This window comes from Leucopleurus acutus (genome assembly GCF_964270905.1).
Source record: "Leucopleurus acutus genome assembly, chromosome: 1".
NCBI classification, from domain to species: domain Eukaryota; kingdom Metazoa; phylum Chordata; class Mammalia; order Artiodactyla; family Delphinidae; genus Leucopleurus; species Leucopleurus acutus.
The window spans coordinates 162,657,858-162,678,154 of NC_139142.1; the positions used below are offsets into that span (position 1 = coordinate 162,657,858).

General features: G+C 37.4%; 1 protein-coding gene across 1 annotated transcript in view; it reads left to right on the forward strand.

The window, feature by feature from the left end:
• AGBL1 (AGBL carboxypeptidase 1) overlaps positions 1-20,297 on the forward strand; it is a gene marked incomplete at its 5' end in the record, with an annotated part of 781,776 nt that overhangs the window by 317,296 nt on the left and 444,183 nt on the right. The gene's annotated exons all lie outside the window — the stretch shown is intronic.

The window sequence follows — 20,297 nt, forward strand, 5'->3', positions numbered from 1 at the left end:
ACTTAGAAGAATTAAAGAACAAACAAACAGAGATGAACAATACAATAACTGAGATGAAAACTACACTAAAAGGAATCAATAGCAGAATAACTGAGGCAGAAGAACAGATAAGTGACCTGGAAGACAGAATGGTGGAATTCACTGCTGTGGAACAGAATAAAGAAAAAAAGAATAAAAAGAAACGAAGACAGCCTAAGACCTCTGGGACAACATTAAATGCAACAACATTCACATTATAGGCGTCCCAAAAGGAGAAGAGAGAGAGAAAGGACCCAAGAAAATATTTGAAGAGATTTTAATCGAAAACTTCCCTAACATGGGAAAGGAAATAGCCATCCAAGTCCAGGAAGCGCAGAGAGTCCCAGGCAGGATAAACCCAAGGAGAAAGAGGCCAAGATACATAGTAATCAAACTGGCAGAAATTAAAGACAAAGAAAAATTATTGAAAGCAGCAAGGGAAAAACGACAAGTAACATACAAGGGAACTCCCATAAGGTTAACAGCTGATTTCTCAGCAGAAACTCTGCAAGCCAGAAGGGAGTGGCATGATATACTTAAAGTGATGAAAGGGAAGAACCTACAACCAAGATTACTCTACCTGGCAAGGATCTCATTCAGATTCGACAGGGAAATCAAAAGCTTTACAGACAAGCAAAGCTAAGAGAATTCAGCACCACCAAACCAGCTCTACAACAAATGTTAAAGGAACTTCTGTAAGTGGGAAACACAAGAGAAGAAACAGACCTACAAAAATAAACCCAAAACAATTAAGAAAATGGTCATAGGAACATACATTATCAATAATTACCTTAAACGTGAATGGAATAAATGCTGCAACCAAAAGACACAGGCTTGCTGAATGGATACAAAAACAAGACCCATCTATATGTTGTCTACAAGAGACCCACTTCAGATCTAGGGACACATACAGACTGAAAATGAGGGTAGGGAAAAAGATATTACATGCAAATGGAACTCGAAAGAAGATGTAGTAACATTACTCATATCACATAAAATAGACTTTAAAATAAAGAATGTTACAAGAGACATGGAATGGCACTACTAATGATCAAGGGATCCATCCAAGAAGAAGATATAACAATTATAAATATATATGCACCCAACACAGGAGCACTTCAATACATGAGGCAACTGCTAACAGCTATAAAACAGGAAGTCAACAGTAACACAATAATAGTGGGGGACTTTAACACCTCACTTACACCAATGGACAAATCATCCAAAATGAAAATAAATAAGGAAACAGAAGCTTTAAATGACACAATAGACAAGATAGATTTAATTGATATTTATAGGACATTCCATCCAAAAACAGCAGATTACACTCTGAAGTGTGCACGGAACATCTCCAGGATAGATCACATCTTGGGGCACAAATCAAGCCTCAGTAAATCTAAGAAAATTGAAATCATATCAAGCATCTTTTCTGACCACAACGCTATGAGATTAGAAATGAATTACTGGGGAAAAAACGTAAAAAACACAAATACATGGAGGCTAAACAATACATTACTGAATAACCAAGAGATCACTGAAGAAATCAAGGAGGAAATCAAAAAATACCTAGAGACAAATGACAATGAAAACACGACTATCCAAAACCTATGGAATGCAGCAAAAGCAGTTCTAAGAGGGAAGTTTATAGCTATACAAGCCTACTTCAAGAAACAAGAAGAATCTCAAATAAGCAATCTAACCTTACACCTGAAGGAACTAGAGAAAGAAGAACAAACAAAACCCAAAGTTAGAAGAAGGAAAGAAATAATAAAGATCAGAGCAGAAATAAATGAAATAGAAACAAAACAATAGCAAAGATCAATAAGACTAAAAGCTGGTTCTTTGAGAAGATAAACAAAATTGATAAACCATTAGCTAGACTCATCAAGAAAAAAAGGGAGAGGACTTAAATCAGTAAACTTAGAAATGAAGAAGGATAAGTTATAACAGACACTGCAGAAATACAAAGCATCCTAAGAAACTAGGACAAACAACTGTATGCCAATAAAATGGACAACCTGGAAGAAATGGACAAATTCTTAGAAAGGTATAACGTTCCACGACTGAACCAGGAAGAAATAGAAAATAGAAACAGACCAATCACAAGTAATGAAATTGAAACTGTGATTAAAAATCTTTCAACAAACACAAGTCCAGGACTAGATGCCTTCACAGGTTAATTCTATCAAACATTTAGAGAAGAGCTAACACCAATCCTCAAACTCTTCCAAAAAATTGCAGAGGAACGAACACTCTCAAACTCATTCTGTGAGGCCACCATCACCCTAATACCAAAACCAGACAAGGATACTACAAAAAAAAGGAAAATTAGAGACCAATATCACTGATGAATACAGATGCAAAAATCATCAACAAAATACTAGCAAACAGAATCCAGCAACACATTAAACTATGGTCAAGTGGGATTTATCCCAGAGATGAAAGGATTCTTCAATATATGCAAATCATTCAATGTGATACACCTTATTAACAAATTGAAGAATAAAAACCATATGATCATCTCAATGGATACAGAAAAAGCTTTTCACAAAATTCAACACCCATTTATGATAGAAACTCTCCAGAAAGTGGGAATAGAGGGAACCTACCTCAACATAATAAAGGCCCATATATGACACACCCACAGCAAACCTCATTCTCAATGGTGAAAAACTGAAAGCATTTCCTCTAACATCAGGAACATGACAGGATGTCCACTCTCACCACTATTATTCAACATAGTTTTGGAAGTCCTAGCCACAGCAATCAGAGAAGAAAATGAAGTAAAAGGAGTACAAATTGCAAAACAAGAAGTAAAACTGTCACTGTTTGCAGATGACATGATACTATACATAGAGAATCCTAAAGATGGCACCAGACAACTGCTAGAGCTAATCAATGAATTTGGTAATGTTGCAGGATAGAAAACTAATGCACAGAAATGTCTTGCATTCCTATACACTAATGATGAAAAATCTGAAAGAGAAATTAAGGGAACACTCCTCCCATTTACCATTGCAACAAAAAAAATAAAATACCTAGGAATAAACCTATCTAGGGAGATAAAAGACCTGTATGCAGAAAACTATAAGACACTGATGAAAGAAATTAAAGATGATACCAACAGATGGAGAGATAGACCATGTTCTTGGATTGGAAGAATCAATATTGTGAAATTGACTATATTACCCAAAGCAACCTATAGATTCAATGCAATCCCTATCAAATTACCACTGACAGTTTTTACGGAATCAGAGCAAAAAATCTTAAAATTTGTATGGAGACACAAAAGGCCCTGAATAGCCAAAGCAGTCTTGAGGGAAAAAAATGCATCTGGAGGAATCAGACTCCCTGACTTCAGACTATACTACAAAGCTACAGTAATCAAGGCAGTATGGTACTGGCACAAAAACAAAGATCAATGGAACAAGATAGAAAGCCCAGAGATAAAACCATGCTCCTATGGTCAACTAATCTATGACAAATGAGGCAAGGATATACAATGGAGAAAAGACAGTGTCTTCAATAAGTGCTGCTGAGAAAACTGGACAGCTACATGTAAAAGAATGAAATTAGAACACTCCCTAACACCATACACAAAAATAAACTCCAAATGGATTAAAGACCTAAATGTGTGGCCAGAGACTATAAAACTCTTAGAGGAAAACATAGGAAGAACATTCTTTGACATAAATCACAGGAAGATCCTTTTTGACCCGCCTCCTGGAGTAATGGAAATAAAGACAAAAATAAACAACTGGGACCTAATGAAACTTCAAAGGTTTTGCACCACAAAGGAAACCATAAACAAGATGAAAAGGCAACCCCGAGAATTGGAGAAAATATTTGTAAATGGATCAACGGACAAAGAATTGATCTCCAAAATATATAAACAGCTTATGCAGCTCAATATGAAGTAAACAAAGAACCCAATCCAAAAATGGGCAGGAGACCTAAATAGACATTTCTCCAAAGAAGACATACAGATGGCCAAGAAGCACATGAAAAGCTGCTTAACATGACTAATTATTAGAGAAATGCAAATCAAAACTACAATTAAGTATCACCTCACACCAGTTAGAATAGGCATCATCAAAAAAGCTACAAACAACAAATGGTGGAGAGGGTGTGGAGAAAAGGGAACCCTCTTGCACTGTTTGTGGGAATGTAAACTGATACAGCCACTATGGAGAACAGTATGGAGGTTCCTTAAAAAATTAAAAGTAGAATTACCATATGATCCAGCCATCCCACTACTGGGCGTATACCCAGAGAAGACCATAATTCAAAAAGACCCATGCACCCCAGTGTTCATTGCAGCACTGTTTACAATTGCCAGGTCATGGAAGCAACCTAAATGCCCATTGACAGACAAATGGATAAAGAAGAAGTGGTACACATATACAATGGAATATTACTCAGCCATAAAAAGGAACGATACTGGGTCATTTGTTGAGACGTGGTTGGATCTAGAGACTGTCATACAGAGTGAAGTAAGTCAGAAAGAGCAAAAGAAATATCGTATATTAATGCATATATGTGGAACCTAGAAAAATGGTACAGATTAACTGGTTTGGAGGGCAGAAATTGAGACACAGATGTAGAGAACAAACGTATTGACACCAAGGTGGGGAAAGCGGTGCTGGGGTGGGGTTGGTGGTGTGATGAATTGGGCAATTGGGATTGAAATATATACACTGATGTGTATAAAATTGATGACTAATAAGAATCTGCTGTATAAAAATTAAATAAAATTCAAAAATTAAAAAAAATTAAAATGAAACAAAAAATAAAAGAGAATAAATATTGCCAGACTGAATAAAATATAATAGTCAATTATATGATACATCCAAGAAATGAATATCTACTAGAAAATCATAGAAAGTTTGAAAGTAAAGGGATGGGAAATGATACACATTGTAAATACTAACCTAAAGAAATCCAGCAAATACAGCCAAAGGAGAAGCTAGGGAGAAATGTTTTAGTAGAAATAGAGAAATACCTTATAACAATAAAATGTCCAGTTAGGACAACATAACGATGCTAAATCTGTTTTCATTTAAAACATAGCTTTAAAATAAAGAAATAATTGACAACATTATAAGAAGAAATAGACAAATCTAAAATAGTCTTTGGAGACATTTAATATACCTCTCTCAGTAACTTATAGAATAAGGAGACATAATATCAAGCAAAAATATAGAGAATATGAAGAATATAACTAACAAATCTGATCTACTTGGTGTATATGGAACGTTGCACTCAGTGGCATTCTTTTAAACACATGGATAACATTAATAAAATTCCATCATACATTGGGCCAATGATGTAAATACCATTTTAAGTTCTTTGTAAAAGAACAATGATATTGACACCAAAGAAATTAGAAGGAAGGAAGAATGAAATTTAGGAGGAGAAATAAATGAAAGAGAAAACTAAAAGAGTTCATTTTTGGAAAAGACTAAAAATGATATGCTCTCTTTGAGAATGATTAAGAATAAAGAACTCTATATCAGAAATAAAAATAAGGACCATCACTAGAGACTCTTAAATATAAGGGGGATTTTAAAATAACTTTACACCAACAAATTTGAAAATATAGCTTTAAATGTAAAATTATTGAAAAGTAGAATTACCAAACTGACAAAGGAAGAAATAGAAAATCTGAGTGGTTGGATTTCTTTATTACATGATTTGAATGCTTTTTAATATTTTGGTTTTGTTATTATGTAATTTGGGTTGTTATTAAAATCTTCAGAGAAAAAAATTCTATGCTCAGATGGCTTCACTAGGAAATTTTACCATAAATTTAAGGAGGAAGTATTTCTAATCTTCAAAAATCTTCCACAGAAAACAAGAAGTGGTAATGACTTCCAGCTCATCACAACCTTGATATAAAAGTCTGAAAAGGACATGACAAGAAAGAAAAATTATAGACCAACTTCTCTCATGGGACATAGGTGCAAAATTCCCGAGAAAACAATCAAATCCAGAATTACATAAAATGATATATATCGTAATCAAATTGATTGTATTTCAGGAATGTAATGTTGATACAACTTGCAAAAAAAATCAGTGTTAAAATGATGCCTGAGACTTGTTTCAAAATAATCTAGCGAGAGGTAGAGAGTGGGAGTATAAATAAAACAAAAATGGTTGGAAATTGATAATTGTTGTAGCTGGGCAGTAAATATATTTGTGTATATTCAAAGTTTTCTATAAAGGAAATAAAAATAAATCCATGTAATTCATCACATTTACAGAATAAAGGAGAAAATTATGTATTCATTTCAATAGAAGCAAAATACCACTTGAAATAATTTGACGTAATTGAAGATCAAAAGCTCTTAGCAGGTAGGAATAGAAGAAAACTTGCTTAATTTAATAAAGGGTAGTTTCAAAAGCCTCAATGGGGAAATGTTGAAAGCTTGCCTTCTGAGACTAGAAACAAAAAAAAAGATTGCCACTATCACCAGTTCTATTTAATATTGTAGAGTATAAGCTAGAGTTTTTCATTCTTCTCTCTATTGACATTTTGAACCAGATAATTTTTTGTTATGGGAGTCTGTTCTGTGCATTACAGAAAGTTTAGTAGCATCCTGGGCCCCTATCCAATAGAGACCAGTAGATGCGAGTAGCATCCCACCCTCCAGTTGAAATAGATGCTTTCAGGTTTAGAGAGGAAAAAATAAAACTGTTGTTATTTGAAGAAGATAAGACTGAATGTGTATAAAATCCTAAAGGATATCCTAGGAAGAAAAACATGAATCCCAACCCTTATATCATATTATAGTCCAAAGTTAACTCACTAGACCTAATATTGATTGACTTAAATGTAAAACTTAGACTATAAATCTTGCAGAAGAAAATCATGGTCACATTGAGTTAGGCAAAGGTTTCTTAGATGGAACACCAAATACTCAAACTATGAAAGAAAAAGAATGGAGAAATTTGACTTTATCAAATAAAAAATGTTTTGGCTTCAAAATACATTTTCAAGAAAATGAAAAGGTAAGCCAAAGAGTGGGAGAATTTACTAAACCTATATCTGTTAAACGGTTGTATTTAGAATATATAAAGAACACATCAAACTCAATAATAAGACAAACAGCCTGATTTTAAAATAAGCAAAAGATCTGAAAAGATACTTCCATTAAGAAAGTATGAAAATGGCTAAAAAGCACATACGAAGATTCTCAACATCATCTGTCATCAGGGAAATGCAAATGAAAACAACAGTTAGACACCACTACCTCCCCATTAGAATGACTAAAATTAAAAAGGCTTGACAATACTAAGGGTCAGTTGTTCTGTGGATTAACTGGAACCCTCAGACACTGCTGGTGGACATGCAGAATAGGACAGACTCTATGGGAAACAGCTTGGCACATCTCATAAAAACCTACCATAATATTAACCCTACCAAAGTATGCAGAAATTCTATTCCCCCAAGTATTCACTTTGAAGAAAAATGTATACACAAATGACTATAGCAGCTTATTTCATAGTAGCCCTAAACTGGAAATAATGCAAATGCTTATCAACAGGTGAGGGAATAAACAAATAGTGGCATGTCCATTGCTCTGTGCTACACTGGAATGTAAGTCAGTGGCTAAAAGGAGCACATTATTGATATATGTAACAACATGGATGACTCTCAAAAGCATTACACTAAGGGAAAGAGGCCAGACAAAAAGGTTATATGCTGTATGAATCAATTATTATGAAGTCCCAGAGAAGACAGCCCTACAGAGCCAAAAAGCAGATCAGTGGTTGCCAGAGGGTAGGGATGGGGTGAGGCAACGGCCTGCAAAGGGGAATGAGGGGAATTTCTGTGATGATAATCATGATCTTAGTGGTTTTACAGCACTGCATACATTTGTCAAAATTCATTGAATTGTAAAATTAAAATTGGTAAAATTTATTGTATGTAAATTGTACCCTAAATACAACTAATTAAAAAAGAGAGATGGAAGAATCTTTATATATTGATGTGGAGAGACCACCAAGATATATTAGTAAATGAAAAACAGTACGGAAAATTTTCATAGCATGCTACCTTTGGTGGTAAACATTAGTATCATGTATATTTTATAATGTATAAATTTTTTTTCCACCACACCTCTTATCAAATTTTCTCTTTCTCAGAATCTTCTTTCATTGACATTTTCTTTTCCATTTCTGTTTCCTGGTCTCCTTCCTCACTCCTTGCCCTTCAGTCAGGCCATTTTTATCCACTCTCTTCCAGAGTTAAGGTCAAGTTAGCTGACTGGACCTTAAAATCACAATATGCTCTTTTGGCCATTTCTCCTATCATCTTCAGCTCCAACAAGAAGCCCCATCTGATTACACTCTTGCAAAATGATTTTCCATGGTGCTTCCACAGCCTATAAGATTGTTTCCAAACTCCTTAGCATGGGCTAAAAGGCCTGTTTAAAAGAAACAGGTACAGACTTAGCTTATAGCATCATTCCCCTTCTTACCTTCCATATAGCTAGTGTTTTAGTCACATAAAATCACATCACTCTTCTTCAGACACTCTGTGCTTTATGACCTCATTATCTTGAAAATACATCAACTTACCCCCTTCCATCATCTCCCTCCTTTCTTTTCTTCATCTGGCAAACTCAAACTCCCGTGGGACAAACCAGATCATATGTCACGTCTTCTGTGAAAAAAAAAACCTTTTTTAATCTTTCTCTTCTGTGGTTTACTACTCTTGGAAAATATTTTGCCTTTATGAAAACTGACATATGATTGTTATTTTCTGGAGAGACAAACATGCTAGATTGGGATAAAGAAGACATAGAAATGACCCAGGTGGCCTCCACTAGCAGATGTGTCTCTGTGTACAGATACCTTTAAGTATCTACAATGACACAAATGGAATCCATTATGATTCAGTGCTCTCGCCTGCATTGTTTTCACTCATCACTGTGTGACATATCTTCCAGTGTGAGATCTATGTGCCACTTTTAATGGTTGCATAGTATTCTGTTTTACGTATCATTTCTTTAACTAATGTCCTGTGGATGCATGTTTAAGTCACTTCCAGTTGCTTGCATTACCATAAATAACGTAATGAGCATTCCACTGTGCTTTGAAAAATGTCTTGACAAATGTCCCTGATCATTGGATCATAATTATCTGTGTGCCTGTTTTTCTCACCAGACTATTATTAGTTCCCTGAGGGCAAAAATCATTATTTCTTTTGGAATCTCCAGAACCTTACAGAGTGCCAGTAGGAGCTTAATATATATTGTTGAAAGAAAGAAGGAATAAATGAATGGATGTTTATATAGTTGGGCGTACATGTGTGTTATTACACATGTCTTCTGTTCTTACTCAGCTTTTCATTGGCCCTGAACCTGATATCTCTCAGGCATTATACCACCCCCTACTTGTTTCTAATACAGATGTCATTACCACTGACATAAATTCAATATGTTGCTTTCAGAATTACAATTTTGCCAAACCATGACTCCCCCATAGATTTTGGTGGCCTCTGGAATAGATTTTGTAAATTACAGAGGAAAAAAAAAAAGACATATACTTGATACTCTTTGCCCTACCCCAAGCAAAGATGAGTTATTAAAACTGAAATTGTCAGTTACAAGAAAAAACACATAGTATGTATGTTGCTTACTATTTACAGCTGTTGTCTGTTGTGGGTTCTTTGGAGCACCATTTGCTGCTACAACTGAATGTCCCATAAGTTTAACTCACCAATACGACTGCAAAATTGCCTTAAATCACGGAGAGGAAGGAGGAAAATCAACTAGAAATGGCTAAAATTCCGCTTATACTAATTTCTTCATGAGAGTCCACAGTTTTCCCTGTTTGCTTCTTCAGGATGCTCAGAACAGCCTGGCAGCTTTTGTGGTGTATTATAGTCTAGCAGATTATCACCCTGACTCTCCAAAGGGAAGAAACCTCATTGACATTTCTTTGCAAGAGCTGCATTCGGCTTATTGACTAACACACTGCATTGCACTGGTTACCAGGCAGTGGGACTCAAATGGCCCAGACAATGAGAGTGTTCAGTTGGTATTGAAATTTTACACGAGCTTAAGCTACTTTTTTTTTTTTAATTTCTTCTTGCTGGGCTGGGAGCACTTACTATTGTTGTTCAATATGCTGTAAATGAACATAGTTCAAAAACCACAAAGAGAGTGATATGGAATTACAGAACTGAAAATAGGCCACTGATTGGGTACAAATTCGTCAAGCCTCTTTATCACTCAACAAGCTTTTTATTGGCGTGCCAATACAGCTTGCTTTGGAAGGAGTGAAAAGTAATTGTGAGCAAATGATATAGTGGGAAAGTTGACCTTCAACTAACTTCAACTGTGCTCAGCTAGCTAACTGTATACCACCCCCGCCAATACTTAGCAAGTTCCAGTTAGCAAATCACTAGGCTTACATGCAGAATATCCAACCCAGTACTCACTTGAGAAACTTAACATAATTCATCTCAGGTAGAACATGGTGGGGCTGGAATTTGAACTCTGGAAATATGGCTCTAAAAGTTGTGCTCTGCTCTATAACTCCACCACTGTCTGTGGTTAAACAAATGTGCTATCTTCATAAATGTCAGAATTTTTCTGAAGCACAGTCTTTGGCATGTCTTTCTCCTGTTGAAAAGCCATCATTTACTTTCTATTTCTTAAAGTAGACATTCTCAACTGTTGTTTTCTGGGACACACATAACAAATATTCTTACTACAACTCTCTGCCATTCTTTTCTCCCCAGTCCAGAAAGCCCACTTGGATGCATATTATTCAAAGTAACCTTATTTTTATTTTTTTACATCTTTATTAGAGTATAATTGCTTTACAATGGTGTGTTAGTTTCTGCTTTATAACAAAGTGAATCAGTTATACATATACATATGTTCCCATATCTCTTCCCTCTTGTGTCGCCTTCCCTCCCACCCTCCCTATCCCACCCCTCCAGGCGGTCACAAAGCACCAAGCTGATCTCCCTGTGCTATGCGGCTGCTTCCCACTAGCTATCTGTTTTACATTTGGTAGTGTATATATGTCCATGCCACTCTCACTTTGTCACAGCTTACCCTGCCCCCTCCCCATATCCTCAAGTCCGTTCTCTAGTAGGTCTGTGTCTTTCTTCCTGTCTTACCCCTAGGTTCTTCATGACATTCTTTTTTCTTAAATTCCATATATATGTGTTAGCATAAGGTATTTGTCTTTCTCTTTCTGACTTACTTCACTCTGTATGACAGACTCTAGGTCTATCCACCTCATAACAAATAGGTCAATGGCTGCGTAATATTCCATTGTATATATGTGCCACATCTTTATCCATTCATCCGATGATGGACACTTAGGTTGTTTCCATCTCTGGGCTATTGTAAGTAGAGCTGCAATGAACATTTTGGTACATGACTCTTTTTGAATTATGGTTTTCTCACGGTATGTGCCCAGTAGTGGGATTGCTGGGTCATATGGTAGTTCTATTTGTAGTTTTTAAGGAACCTCCATACTGTTCTCCACAGTGGCTGTATCAATTTACATTCCCACCAACAGTGCAAGAGGCTTCCCTTCTCTCCACATCCTCTCCAGCATTTGTTGTTTCTAGATTTTTTGATGATGGCCATTCTTACTGGTGTAAGATGATACCTCATTGTAGTTTTGATTTGCATTTCTCTAATGATTAAAGAAGTTGATCATTCTTTCATGTGTTTGTTGGCAGTCTGTATATCTTCTTTGGAGAAATGTCTATTTAGGTCTTCTGCCCATTTTTGGATTGGGTTGTTTGTTTTTTTGTTATTGAGCTGCATGAGCTGCTTATAAATTTTGGAGATTAATCCTTTGTTAGTTGCTTCACTTACAAATATTTTCTCCCATTCTGAGGGTTGTCTTTTGGTCTTGTTTATGGTTTCCTTTGCTGTGCAAAAGCTTTGACGTTTCATTAGGTCCCATTTGTTTATTTTTGTTTTAATTTCCATTTCTTTAGGAGGTGGGTCAAAAAGGATCTTGCTGTGATTTATGTCAAAGAATGTTCTTCCTATGTTTTCCTCTAAGAGTTTGATAGTTTCTGGCCTTACATTTAGGTCTTTAATCCATTTTGAGCTTATTTTTGTGTATGGTGTTAGGGAGTGATCTAATCTCATACTTTTACATGTACCTGTCCAGTTTTCCCAGCACCACTTAATGAAGAGGCTGTCCTTTCTCCACTGTACATTCCTGCCTCCTTTATCAAAGATAAGGTGACCATATGTGCGTGGGTTTATCTCTGGGCTTTCTATCCTGTTCCATTGATCTTTCTGTTTCTGTGCCAGTACCATACTGTCTTGATTACTGTAGTTTTGTAGTATAGTCTGAAGTCAAGGAGCCTGATTCCTCCAGCTCAGCTTTTCGTTCTCAAGATTGCTTTGGCTATTCAGGGTCTTTTGTGTTTCCATACAAATTGTGAAATATTTTGTTCCAGTTCTGTGAAAAATGCCAGTGGTAGTTTGATATGGATTGCATTGAATCTGTAGATTGCTTTGGGTAATAGAGTCATTTTCACAATGTTGATTCTTCCAATCCAAGAACATGGTATATCTCTCCGTCTGTTTGTATCATCTTTAATTTCTTTCATGAGTGACTTATAGATTTATGCATACAGGTCTTTTGTCTCCTTAGGTAGGTTTATTCCTAGGTATTTTATTATTTTTGTTACCGTGGTAAATGAGAGTGTTTCCTTAATTTCTCTTTCATATTTTTCATCATTAGTGTATAGGAATGCAAGAGATTTCTGTGCATTAATTTTGTATCCTGCTACTTTACCAAATTCATTGATTAACTCTAGTAGTTTTCTGGTAGCATCTTTAGGATTCTCTATGTATAGTATCATGTTATCTGCAAACAGTGACAGCTTTACTTCTTCCTTTCCGATTTGGATTCCTAAAACTTCCAAAACTTTGTTGAATAAGAGTGGTGATAGTGGGCAACCTTGTCTTGTTCCTGATCTTAGTGGAAATGCTTTCAGTTTTTCACCATTGAGGACGATGTTGCCTGTGGTTTGTCATATATGGCCTTTATTATTTTGAGGAAAGTTCCATTCCCTCTATGCCTACTTTCTGCAGGGTTTTTATCATAAATGGGTGTTGAATTTTGTCAAAAGCTTTCTCTGCATCTAATGAGATGATCATATGGTTATTATCCTTCAGTTTGTTAATGGTTTATCACATTGATTGATTTGCGTATATTGAAGAATCCTTTCATTCCTGGAATAAACCCCACTTGATCATGGTGTATGATCCGTTTAATGTGCTGTTGGATTCTGTTTGCTAGTATTTCGTTGAGGATTTTTGCATCTATGTTCGTCAGTGATATTGGCATGTAGTTTTCTTTCTTTGTGACATTCTTGTCTGGTTTTGGTATCAAGGTGATGGTGGCCTTGTAGAATGAGTTTGGGAGTGTTCCTCCCTCTGCTATATTTTGGAAGAGTTTGAGAAGGATAGGTGTCATCTCTTTTCTAAATGTTTGATAGAATTCGCCTGTGAAGCCATTTGGTCCTGGGCTTTTGTTTGTTGGAAGATTTTTAATCACAGTTTCAATTTCAGTGCTTGTGATTGGTCAGTTCATATTTTCTATTTCTTCCTGATTTAGTCTTGGCAGGTTGTGCATTTCTAAGAATTTGTTCGTTTCTTCCAGGTTGTCCATTTTGTTGGCATAGAGTTGCTTGTACTAATCTCTCATGATCTTTTGTATTTCTGCAGTGTCAGTTGTTACTTCTCCTTTTTCATTTCTAATTCTGTTGATTTGAGTCTTCTCCCCTTTTTTTTGATCTGGCTAATGGTTTATAAATTTTGTTATCTTCTCAAAGAACCAGCTTTTAATTTTATTGATCTTTGCTATTGTTTCCTTCATTTCTTTTTCATTTATTTCTGATCTGATTTTTATGATTTCTTTCCTTCTGCTAATTTTGGCGTTTTTTTTTCTTCTTTCTCTCATTGCTTTAGGTGCAAGGTTAGGTTGTTTATTCGAGATGTTTCCTGTTTCTTAATGTAGGATGGTATTGCTATAAACGTCCCTTTTAGAACTGCTTTTGCTGCATCCCATAGATTTTGGGTCATCGTGTCTCCATTGTCATTTGTTTCGAGGTTTTTTTTATTTCCTCTTTGATTTCTTCAGTGATCACTTCGTTATTAAGTAGTGTATTGTTTAGCCCCCATGTGTTTGTATTTTTTATAGATCTTTTCCTGTAATTGATATCTAGTCTCATAGCGTTGTGGTCAGAAAAGATACTTGAAACAATTTCAATTTTCTTAAATTTACCAAGGCTTGACTTGTGACCCAAGATATGATCTATCCTGGAGAATGTTCCATGAGCACTTGAGAAAAATATGTAGTCTGTTGTTTTTGGATGGAATGTCCTATAAATATCAATTAAGTCTATCTTGTTTAATGTATCATTTAAAGCTTGTGTTTCCTTATTTATTTTCATTTTGGATGATCTGTCCATTGGTGAAAGTGGGGTGTTAAAGTCCCCTACTATGAATGTGTTACTGTCGATTTCCCCTTTTATGGCTGTTAGTATTTGCCTTATGTATTGAGGTGCTCCTATGTTGGATGCATAAATATTTGCAGTTGTTATATCTTCTTGGATCGATCCCTTGATCATTTTATAGTGTCCTTCTTTGTCTCTTCTAATAGTCTTTATTTTAAAGTCTATTTTGTCTGATATTAGGATTGCTACTCCAGCTTTCTTTTGGTTTCCATTTGCATGAAACGTCTTTTTCCATCCCCTTACTTTCAGTGTGTATGTGTCTCTACGTCTGAAGTGGGTCTCTTGTACACAGCAGATATATCGATCTTGTTTTTGTATCCACTCAGCCAATCTGTGTCTTTTGGTTGGAGCATTTAATCCATTTACATTTAAGGTAATTATCGATATGTATGTTCCTATTCCCATTTTCTTAATTGTTTTGGGTTCGTTATTGTAGGTCTTTTCCTTGTCTTGTGCTTCTTGCCTAGAGAAGTTCCTTTAGCATTTGTTTTAAAGCTGGTTTGGTGGTGCTGAACTCTCTCAGCTTTTGCTTGTCTATAAAGGTTTTAATTTCTCCATCAACTCTGAATGAGATCCTTGCTGGGTAGAGTAATCTTGGTTGCAGGTTTTTCTCCTTCATCACTTTAAATATGTCCTGCCAGTCCCTTCTGGCTTGCAGAGTTTCTGCTGAAAGATCAGCTGTTAACCTTATGGGGATTCCCTTGTGTGTCATTTGTTGTTTTTCCCTTGCTGCTTTTAATATGTTTTCTTTGTATTTAATTTTTGACAGTTTGATTAATATGTGTCTTGGCGTATTTCTCCTTGGATTTATCCTGTATGGGACTCTCTGTACTTCCTGGACTTGATTAACTCTTTCCTTTCCCATATTAGGGAAGTTTTCAACTATAATCTCTTCAAATATTTTCTCAGTCCCTTTCTTTTTCTTTTCTTCTTCTGGAACCCCTATAATTCGAATGTTGGTGCATTTAATGTTGTCACAGAGGTCTCTGAAACTGTCCTCAGTTCTTTTCATTCTTTTTTCTTTATTCTGCTCTGCAGTGGTTATTTCCACTATTTTATCTTCCAGGTCACTTATCTGTTCTTCTGCCTCAGTTATTCTGCTATTGATCCCATCTAGAGTATTTTTAGTTTCATTTATTGTGTTGTTCATCGTTGTTTGTTTCATCTTTAGTTCTTCTAGGTCCTTGTTAAATGTTTCTTGCATTTTTCCATTCTATTTCCAAGATTTTGGATCATCCTTACTATCATTATTCTGAATTCTTTTTCAGGTAGACTGCCTATTTCCTCTTCATTTGTTAGGTCTGGTGGGTTTTTATCTTGCTTTCATCTGCTGTGTGTTTTTCTGTCTTCTCATTTTGCTTATCTTACTGTGTTTGGGGTCTCCTTTTTGCAGCCTGCAGGTTCGTAGTTCCCGTTGTTTTTGGTGTCTGTCCCCAGTGGCTAAAGTTGTTTCAGTGGGTTGTGTAGGCTTCCTGGTGGAGGGGACAGTGCCTTTGTTCTGGTGGATGAGGCTGGATCTTGTCTTTCTGGTGGGCAGGTCCACGTCTGGTGGTGTGTTTTGGGGTGTCTGTGGACTTATGATTTTAGGCAGCCTCTCTGCTAATGGGTGGGGTTGTGTTCCTGTCTTGCTAGTTGTTTGTCATAGGATGTCCAGCACTGTAGCTTGCTGGTCGTTGAGTGAAGCTGGGTGCTGGTGTTGAGATGGAGGTTTCTGGGAGATTTTCGCCATTTGATATTATGTGGAGCTGGGAGGTCTCTTGTGGACCAGTGTCCTGAAGTTGGCTCTCCCACCTCAGAGGCACAGAACTGACTCCTGGCTGCAGCACCAAGAGCCTTTCATCCACACAGCTCAGAATAAAAGGGAGAAAAAGTAGAAAGAAAGAATTAGTAGAAGTAGAAAGAAAAAGATAGGAAGGAAGCAAGGAGGGAGGGGGGAAGGAAGGATAAAAAGAAAGAAGATAAAGTAAAATAAAAGAAGATAAAATATGATAAAGTTATTAAAATAAAAAAAAATTATTAAGAAAAAAAATTAAAAACAAAACGAAACAAAAAAAACGGACGGATAGAAGAACCCTAGGACAAATGGTGGAAGCAAAGCTATACAGCATAAATCTTGCTCTCAAAGTCCACCTCCTCCATTTGGGATGATTCGTTGTCTATTCAGGTATTCCATAGACATCAAGTTGATTGTGGAGCTTTATTCCGCTGCTTCTGAGGCTGCTGGGAGGGATTTCCCTTTCTCTTCTTTGTTCTCACAGGTCCCAGGGGCTCAGCTTTGGATTGGGCCCCGCCTCTGCGTGTAGGTTGCCGGAGGGCGTCTGTTCTTCCCTCAGACATGACGGGGTTAAAGGATCCGCTGATTCGGGGGCTCTGGCTCACTCAGGGCAGGAGGGAGGGGCACGGAGGGCGGGTTAATCCTGTGGTGGTAGAGGCTGGCATGACGTTGCACCAGCCTGAGGCGCGTTGTGCGTTCTCCCGGGGGAGTTGTCCCTGGATCCCGGGACACTGGCAGTGGCGGGCGGCACAGGCTCCCCGGAAGCGGGGTGTAGATAGTGACCTGTGTTCGCACACAGGCTTCTTGGTGGCGGCAGCAGCAGCCTTAGCGTCTCATGCCCGTTTCTGGGGTCTGCGCTTTTAGCCGCGGCTCGCGCCTGTCTCTGGAGCTCCTTTAAGCAGCGCACTTAATCCCCTTTCCTCGTGCATCAGGAAACAAAGAGGGAAGAAAAAGTGTCTTGCCTTTTCGGCAGCTCCAGACTTTTCCCCAGACTCCCTCCCGGCTAGCCGTGGCGCACTAACCCCCTGCAGGCTGTGTTCACGCCCCCAACCCCAGTCCTTTCTCAGCGCTCCGACTAATGCCGGAGCCTCAGCTCCCAGCCCCTCCCGCCCCGGCGGGTGAGCCGACAAGCCTCTCGGGCTGGTGAGTGCCGGTCGGCCCTTATCCTCTGTGCGGGAATCTCTCCGCTTTGCCCTCCACACCCCTGTTGCTGTGCTCTCCTCCGCGGCTTCGAAGCTTACCCCCTCCGCCACCCGCAGTTTCCTCCCGCGAAGGGGCTTCCTAGTGTGTGGAAACCTTTCCTCCTTCACAGCTCCCTCCCACTGGTGCGGGTCCCGTCCGTATTCTTTTGTGTCTGTTTATTATTTTTTCTTTTGCCCTACCCAGGTACTTGGGGGGGATTTCTTGCCTTTTGGGAGGTCTGAGGTCTTCTGCCAGTGTTCAGTAGGTGTTCTGTAGGAGTTGTTCCATGTGTAGATGTATTTCTGGTGTATCTGTGGAGAGGAAGGAGATCTCCATGCTTTATTCTTCCGCCATCTTCCCAGAAGCCTCCAAAGTAACCTTATTTTAAGGATGACTTTAAATCTGCTCTTATATAAGTTAAACTAGAGTCTAACAAGATGTAACAGAAACATGATTACATTTGCCCAGTCAAATAGTGGTTTATTGGTCTCAAACATCCAGAAGCATTGAAGAAGCTAGTGAAGGTGCAGGGTAGCTGCTTAAGGGATTTTTCAAGAACTAGGCTCTTTCTACCTTTATGGTAACATCTTATCATGTGACTTTGATTCTCAAGTTGGCTTCTTCACCTGAAAGTATCAGATCTATGTTCATGGAAGGAACAAGAGACAAAGTTAAGGGATAAGGTACAAAAACCAAGAAGGCATTTGCCAGGTGAAACAGTGCCCTTTAGTCAGTTTTCCAGAAAGACCAACCCCAGGCTGCCATTTACATCTCATTGGTCTCAACCCTGTCACATGGTCACTCCTACCTACAAGAGGATCCACGAAGCTGGGTGTTTTGATCTGGGCACTTTTTAAACCCCCCAAAATCAGGGGTCTCGTAGTAGGAAATAAGGGGAGAAAAGCTATTGGGCGGTAGCCAGCATTTTGTGTGATATGTGTATGTGTGTGTATATACATGTATATATGTATGTATATTTATAAAGTATATGTATACATATATAGTGTAGTGTATGTGTGTGTGTATGTATATATATATGTGTGTGTATATATATATATATATAAAACAATCATTTACACTTTTATTACTAACCAGTGATTCTTCAGTAGATCTCATCACATATCATAGCATATCAGGGAGACACTGACTCCATGGTTGAGAACTTCTTATCTACAGCATAAAGTCCAAATCCCTAAACAAAATATATGAGGAAGGATCTTAACAGTTTGACACCAAACTCCTTTTCTAAATTCACAAGCTACTATCTCTAGTCCTTTGCTTCAGCCTTCAGAACTTTTCTTTATTCTTGAATGCACCAGTTTTTCTCCTCTGTGTTCTTTGCCATGTATCTTTTTCTTTGCTTAGAAGACCCCTTCTCACCTTCTTTCTCTAGTTAGCTGATACTTATCCTTCAGGACCCAGTCTAAATAACATCACATCGCTGGAAATGTCCTTCCCTCTCTGACTCAGATCTATTTTTGGTGCTTTATATACACCTCCACTAGCTCACTTGTCATTATTTGCTTGCATGTTTGTCACTACCGACAAATGCTTTGGCCTCTTACAGAACAAGAACTATAATATATTCAACTTTTTCTACCCAATGCCTCCTGCAGTTTCTGGAATATTTTCAAAATACCTGCTTAAGCAAAAACATAACTGAATATTATCCACAATATATAAAGGATCTACAAAGAGAAATAACATGCTCTTACCATAGTCAGTAAAAATGCACCAATATATGCCCCTTAAACCTGCATCTCATTGGCTGTTGACAGAGGGTTTTTTGTTTGTTTCAATTGATGATAATAGTAATATAATTAGGGAATTAATAGTTTATTTCTCTGTATCTTCCATTACTTGTTATTTAGCTGTAATTGAGAGTTATTCAGTTTTGTCTGTCCCTCAAAAAGATTACTGCTTAACGGAAGAAAAGCCATATTTAACTCATGATTTGAATGATCAGGAAGAAAATGACTGATTTAACTTTTAGTCTGTTTAGTGGCTAAGGTATTTATACTTGGCAAATATTTAGTTCTTATCATTAGAATGGGTTTAGGAGCAATAAAGAATTGGGTGAGGATACAGAAGGAAGAGTCAAAAAACCCACACAAAATTAAACAAGGGGTTAGAGCAGACACGGTGAATTGCTTGTATGATACCACATGTTCCCCACTTCTTCCTCAAGTGTATGGGGACAGACATCACCAATCAATCAAAAGACATTTACCACCTGAACCCAGATGTGGTCTAAGAATACGTTTCAACACTATGATACTCCATGTGTCTTCTGTCAGCAAAGAAACGATAAGTCTCTCTTTCATCAATGCATTCTTCATAAGATCTATTCATGTCAATACACTCCCTGTGATTGGCAGAGAGTGTGTTCCTGATTTCTTCTGCAAAGTGAAGGAAGTATTGCAACTCCAAGATTAAGCTTCCAGGTGCTTCCCTCTTTTGTGAAATCTCTCCAGGATTGGCTTCAGTGTCATAAAGTCAGTCATAAATTTCCCAATTCAGTTTCTGTACTTCTATTTCTACAGGGGAATGTGAGGCACCATCCTAACCACAGACTTTATAATTGAGAAGGGAAAGAGCTAACAGGTGCACACTGAACAGCAAGCAATATGCCAAGTTCTTTATAATCACATCCTTTTGTTTTTATAACAGCTGCAGGAGGTCAGTATTATTGTCCTCATTTTACAGGTGAGAAAGCAGCCTTGGAGAAATTAAGTCATTTGGCTGAGGTCTTACAATTGGTAAATGATGAAGATAAGATTCAGTCTCAGATCTGCGGCACCCAGC